The 6,517-nt window shown below is 34.6% G+C and overlaps 1 non-coding gene across 1 annotated transcript; it reads right to left on the bottom strand.

Moving 5' to 3' along the window:
* Positions 1-229: 229 nt before the first annotated feature.
* LOC136321473 (U2 spliceosomal RNA) lies at positions 230-414 on the bottom strand. The gene has a single exon (XR_010728686.1). It is a non-coding gene; the product is annotated as a U2 spliceosomal RNA (small nuclear RNA).
* Positions 415-6,517: the final 6,103 nt, after the last annotated feature.

Below are 6,517 nucleotides of genomic sequence, written 5' to 3'. Positions count from 1 at the left end.
ATTTTTCTGTAAGCTTTTCCTTTGGAAGATGCTGAGAATCTGGTAGCTATTATAAACTATATTTCAGTTGTGATTGTTGAATTTTACATTTTGATAAAATTTCCATGTCTGATTTCTTATTTTTTTAACATTTCTAAAGTAATTCTGTGATGACTCTTAAAAAATATTTCCAGAGTTCTCTGCCAAAACAATCTGAGTACATTTTCCTACACGTCCTTCTTCAGAACTGATGAGGTTCTCAGGTGCCCTAAGGCAGGGCTTTGTGGCCAAGTAAGCACAGAGGTAAATTTATTCACATTATTTTGACATTTATATAAAATTAAATACACTACATACCATATTATTTCCAAGCAATAATTAAAGTCCTATGAAAAGATACTACACTTGATCTTAGCCAAAACACTGAGAAGTGATCGAAGCAGTAATTGTCTAACAAAAAATATGTCTATAATGGAATAAGAACAATGACTACAAAATATCATGATAGGATGTGTTCTAAACTTTAAGGCAGGTATTTTAGAATAGATTAAAATAGAGAGAGATTCTATATGTATGCTATTTGCATGATTTTAATTTAAACTTTGATATTATGGGTATTCACCGCTGATCTGAATAAGATAACCTATATCTTTTATACTCTTTAAATAAAGTAAATACACTTTTTCCAGTCCTCAGAACATAAAAGAAATTGTATTATAAATGTTCTTATTAATGCTGACAATCAGAATGACCATCAGGCTTTGACCTAAGGGCAGTGGTTTTGGCCTATCAACTAAGGAAGCAACCTCATTGGAAAGACCAAAAACCCAAAGGAAAGCCACGCCTGTGCTTTAAGGAAAAACAGATGACAAGTGACATGATGCACTTTCTCCCATAACCATTGTCTTCTTTTCCCGTGAGTGATTTTTCAGATACTGACCGTCCCTCACTTGTAAGTTCACGAAGTTCAGTTTTCAGAAGAACTCCTGGAACTGAGAACGTAACACCCCATGAAAATCAATGTTATGCTGTTGGTGACTGAGGTTGATATCTCTTTTTTTGCCTAAATCTCTCCCTTTGCCTGGGGTTAACAGTGCCCCCTACTCTACCTCTTACCTCATGGTCTCATAGAGTACCTCCATTTCCCTCGACTAAAGCTTAGCCAAAGGTTGGTGATTAATCAAAGGGTGGACACAAACCAGGTCGAGGTCAGAGGCGGATTTAACAGTAAATGCACTGGGTATGCACCCTGGACCCTAACTTCTGAAGGGCCCCGAAAAACCCCAACTTTACACTTTTCTAATGTAAGGGGCCCAATATTTTCTTCTGCACTCGGAGCTTCAACCAACCTTAATCCACCTCTGGTTGGGATAGTCATAGTAATCCCTCCTTAGTCATAGTGACTTAGCCACATGGTGGGCATGTGGCTCAAGCTGAGCCTAATTAATTGGATTCCTTTCCAGGAGTGTGTTTCACTGGAGCTGTGGAGACATAACTCTTTTTTCTTCTGGTCTGAGGCTATAAGGTTGTGACTGCACTGATGTCAGAGTCAGTATCTCCCACTGTGTGAAGATTCTGGCTGATAATGAGGAAACATCAAATTAATAGGTCAAGAGAAGCAGAAATGAAAGAGAAAGAATGTTTAATTCCTTGTTTGAATATGAAAGCCTCTGGTAGACTCAAGAATAGCAAAACAAAATCTCTCTTTCTACTTTGTTTTTCCTTAAGTCTATTTAAATTGTGTTTCTGTCTCTTATAGTCAAGTGTCCTACCTAAAAGGGTTGGTTTCTTGGGTCAGGATTTAGAAATGTATTCTATCTACATTGTAGGAAGCTCTAGCCCAGGCTCATGCCTTTTTCTGATTGGCTTTTAACAAAGATCACTGAGATCAGATAACCTCACTAGAGACGGTTAAAGACCAGTATTTTAAATTAAATATCTTCTTCCCTTGCTGTATCCATGATGATAACAGTATGATGAAAAGGGGATATATACCAATTCCCAGAATTCTACCAATTTTCTGGAATTCTCAGTCAAAGTAAAGGGCCCAGGTAGACCTTCCACAGTGTGCTGCCTGATTTCTCAGCAGAGCAGTTATGAAGGGGTGACCATGACACTCATGCTAAGTGAAGAAACCAGGGCTTTACTCATCTGAAAAGGACCTTCATGGCATGCTACCCACTCATTTGTACTTTGTGTGGTTTGTTTTTTGAAACAGCTGAGTCATCTTAGCAGTGGAAAAACTTTTTAAAAAAGTGCTGCTCAAAATAGCAGTTGCATCATTGTGATCATGGTGATTACTAATCAACACTTATTAAACTTCTTCATGAATATTCCTCATTTCTGGAGAGACCCAAGTCCGTCCAAGCTCTGATAATACTTTTTCAAACCCTGAAACAATTCATTTTTATCTATTTTGAATTGTAAATGTTTATTTTATGTGTGTACTCTATGACACTGGTGTGTGTGTACAATCCCCTTGTTAGCTATAGCGTCTGCTGCTACATGGTATAACTACACTCAAACCAAGAAAACCCATACAATAGTGTGTTTGGTGAAAGGGAGTGGTTAAGGAGAAGAGAATGCATTTTATTCATTCATTACCATATCAGTCATAGTAATCTCTCCTTAGTCATATTCTCTATCTTTTCCAATTCTCTATCTTTTGGTAAGGTTATCCTAGTTTTATCTGTTTGTTTTATTTTTATGGGTGCATTCATTTATTTAATAAATACTACTGAGTACTTATTATGTGTAGACACATGGTACACACAATGAATTGAAATCTTAGTAGAATAGGGTCTTAGGCAGTAAGTTCTCTCCCAGTGCAGAAGCTGTCACTGTCACATCATTAGATAATTTTCATAGTTACAAAAGGTGACTGGAGTATATAAAAGGGTGGCACCAAACTGTGTGTTAAGAGGCCAGAGCCTATAATTTAACCTTCTTCCTAGAGGAGATTGTACTTGAACTGCATTGTAGAAGATGAGTAGAATAGAAATAAACTCAGAAAAGCCTGTGAGTGTGGGGAGGTAGAGAATGAGAGATGGCTAACTGAAACAAGGATCGAGAGAGGCTCATTTTAAGAATACGATATGGCATTGGGAAAATAATGTGTGTAGAGCAATTTGGTTTTACCAGAATGGTAAGTGTGAAATACCGTAGTTAATTACTAACACTAGGAATTAAGAGATGAGTATGGGCCAACAAGAGAGGGCTTTTGTACTACCATTTTATAATACTTGAGTTTATTTTTGTTGATAAGGAGTCAACAAGAGGATTTAAATAAGTTTTTAACATAATCAGATTTACTATTTGATCTATCACTGTTGAGATTGAATCTGAGTAAAATAATGTCATTACTTGACTAGCACAGGTGATGAGCACCTAACTGCTTTGATTCAACAAAAGTCCCACAATCACTACATATATGCCCAAGAAATATAAATACAAAGTTTACAGAAAGTTTATAAAAAAGGAAATAGAAAGACTTTCAAACCTATTTATTAGAGTTCAATCTTGTTAATCAGATAAAAGAAAATTAAAATCCCAATGAGATTTTTACCTATTGGTAGAAATTAATATCTATTAGCACTATGTTTGTGAGAGTATGGGAAAATGGGTACCTTCTTGCATTTCTGAGATATATGTATGTGTGTGTGTATATATATATATATCATAATATATATGCTTTTAAATGAATACTTTTTATATACATATACTTTATATATATACTTTGAGTCATAATTCCACTTCTAAGAATGATTCTATAATATACTTGTATTAATATAAATATATGTGTAAAAGTGATTATTTACAAGGTACTCATTGCAGTAAATTATAAAAAAAATTATTGAAAACTGATAGCAGACATGCATATACTATAACCTTATTAAGAAGAATATTCATAGCTTTTTATATAGAGGAAATGACCTTGAAAAGTATATTTTTATAAGAATAAAAGTCTCACAGAAGACTGTGTATCATGTGGTGACATACCGATAGAAAATAAATCACATGTGTGTGTATAGACTATCTGTGGAAAATACATAAGGAATTGATAATAAGGGTGTCTCTGATGAGGGAACAGGATATGGGGACTGCAGATATAGGAAGTGCCTTATCAGTAATAGTTTATACATTTATATTTTCAAAATATATATCACATGAATATATTACCTAGTCAAGAAAGGAGAAGGAGAGAAGAGAATGAGAAAAGGTAGAAGAAAGGGAGAAATGAAGGAAAAGAAATTCGAGGAATTAATGTGTAAGCTAAAATTTCACCTCCCTTATGGACATTGAACATATGCCTATACAGGTCAAGAAATGAACCATGAAATCCACATGAGGCAAAAAGTTGCAACTGAGACATATATATAGTATATATAGTATATAGTATATATTATAATAATATATAGTATATAGTATATATTATAACAATATATAGTATATAATACTGATACTCAAAGGACTAAAGTCTCAGATCAACCATGGGCTAGAAAAAGTGCACCCATCAGTATTATGGCATCATTATTAATTCAATCTAAACTTGGAATAGAAAAATAAAATCTTCCCTATAAATTTATAAGCATAAATTTATCTTAATTTGCATTTGAGTACTGAGCTTTATTAGTTATTGAGAATTGTTATACCAAGAAATTGAGATAGAAAGAGGTTTGGGGTGACTATATTCTGTGAAACATGGCAGAATCAAATGAAAGCCCTTAATCTAAGCCCCTCAGGTCCTCCATGAATAGCTTTCCTAGAAGAAAGAGCACATGGCCTAAAAATGGCAAAAGGCACTGGACAATAAATTACCATGAGTGAGAGATGTTAGGGTAAGGTTTTCCAAAATGAAAAGAGCTATTAAGCAAAAATGTTTTAAACTATTAAACACACAGAAAAGGACTCAAAACAAAAAGTTGATATTAAAAATATTTGATAACAGAGTAAGAGAAATCGTATATAAAAGTAGCCTTGAGATGATTAGCAAGATTATGGATTGGGAAGTCCCAGCCCTAGTTCTCCTACAGAAACATTGATTTAACATCAACATATAGACCACAGTATCTTTATGAGAATTCCAGAATCCAGTTAAGAGGAATACAGCAGCACAGATAAGCACAAATCAAATAACAAGCTAATTTAAATGGGTAAAAAGAACAATTTCACTTTATCTGTGTGAGCAGTGGTGGGATTCAAATAATTTAACAACTGGTTCTCTGCCCTAATGACTGTTTTAAGTATAAAAAAATATACTGAAAGATAGTTTATTATTTCATGCATTTAATACTTAAATAAGAACAATAAGAGAGGTACACAGAATTAGATTTTGTTATATGAAAGAATTTTAAGATATTAATAAAAAATATTAAATAATACTTGACAAAAACAATAAAACTGTCATTTAAGATATTTCCATATTGCTTCTTTTTTATTTTTATTTTTTTTATTTATTGATTTTTTTAATTCATTTTAGAGAGGAGAGGGAGAGACAGAGAGAGAGAGAGAGAGAGAGAGAGAGAGAGAGAGAGAAGGGGGGAGGAGCTGGAAGCATCAACTCCCATATGTGCCTTGACCAGTCAAGCCCAGGGTTTCGAACCGGTGACCTCAGCATTTCCAGGTCGACGCTTTATCCACTGCGCCACCACAGGTCAGGCATATTGCTTCTTGATTGGCATCCTCACTTGCAATTTTTTTTCACTTATAGATAAAAGGAACATCACTACAGGTGCTTAGAATATGCTGTTGTGCCAATGAATGTTAAAAAACAGCAAGGAATGTAAATTTGTGACTTCCACATTGGGTGGCTGCCCAGGTGCCCACATTAGAGAGAACCCTAATTACAAGTGCCATTTTAACAACTGGTTTATGGAACTCAACAAAAAATTAGGTATTGATTCTGCTGAACCAGTGCAAACTGGCTGAATCCCACCACTGACTGTATCCCATGTAGGCAGGTTTGCTGCTCTGCTCAGAAGTTTCTTATACATGGCTGTTATTGTAGCTTAAATATAACTTAGCCAATAGCTTCCTCTCTAACTAACTTCATTAATGGCAAGTGGAATAATTACCACATTTTATTTGGCTTGTTCTTAGCAACTTGAGGGTGTAACTTCAAAAAAACAATCTCTACTTCCTCAGTAAGTCATTTGGATAGGAAATAGGATTTTACTCATTGCCCCCAGAAACTATTTCACTTTGAGGGTCTTTCTTTTTACACTAGAAGATGCTATCATGGTCCTGCTAGGTAGTGAGCTCTGTGTCCTGCAAGTGTAAACTTTTGCTGTTATATAGTAAACATTGGGCCACGCAGTAACTTTCTTAGTCCTGTCTCACCTGCAGATATGTTTCAGATATTCTTCAATACTCCTCAAAGTGTTGACATATTGCATTCACTAGTCCCTTCTTTGTAGTATCCTACACTATAGTTGAAGTTATCCTATTACTATATTTCTTATTATTTTTATTGATTGATTTTAGAGAAACAGAGAAAGGAAGGGGGAGACAGAAAGAGAGAGAAGAAAACATTTATTTA

This window comes from Saccopteryx bilineata, chromosome 1, assembly GCF_036850765.1.
Source record: "Saccopteryx bilineata isolate mSacBil1 chromosome 1, mSacBil1_pri_phased_curated, whole genome shotgun sequence".
NCBI classification, from domain to species: domain Eukaryota; kingdom Metazoa; phylum Chordata; class Mammalia; order Chiroptera; family Emballonuridae; genus Saccopteryx; species Saccopteryx bilineata.
Note: the sequence above shows the minus strand (reverse complement) of the source record. Positions and strands in the feature narration are given on the sequence as shown.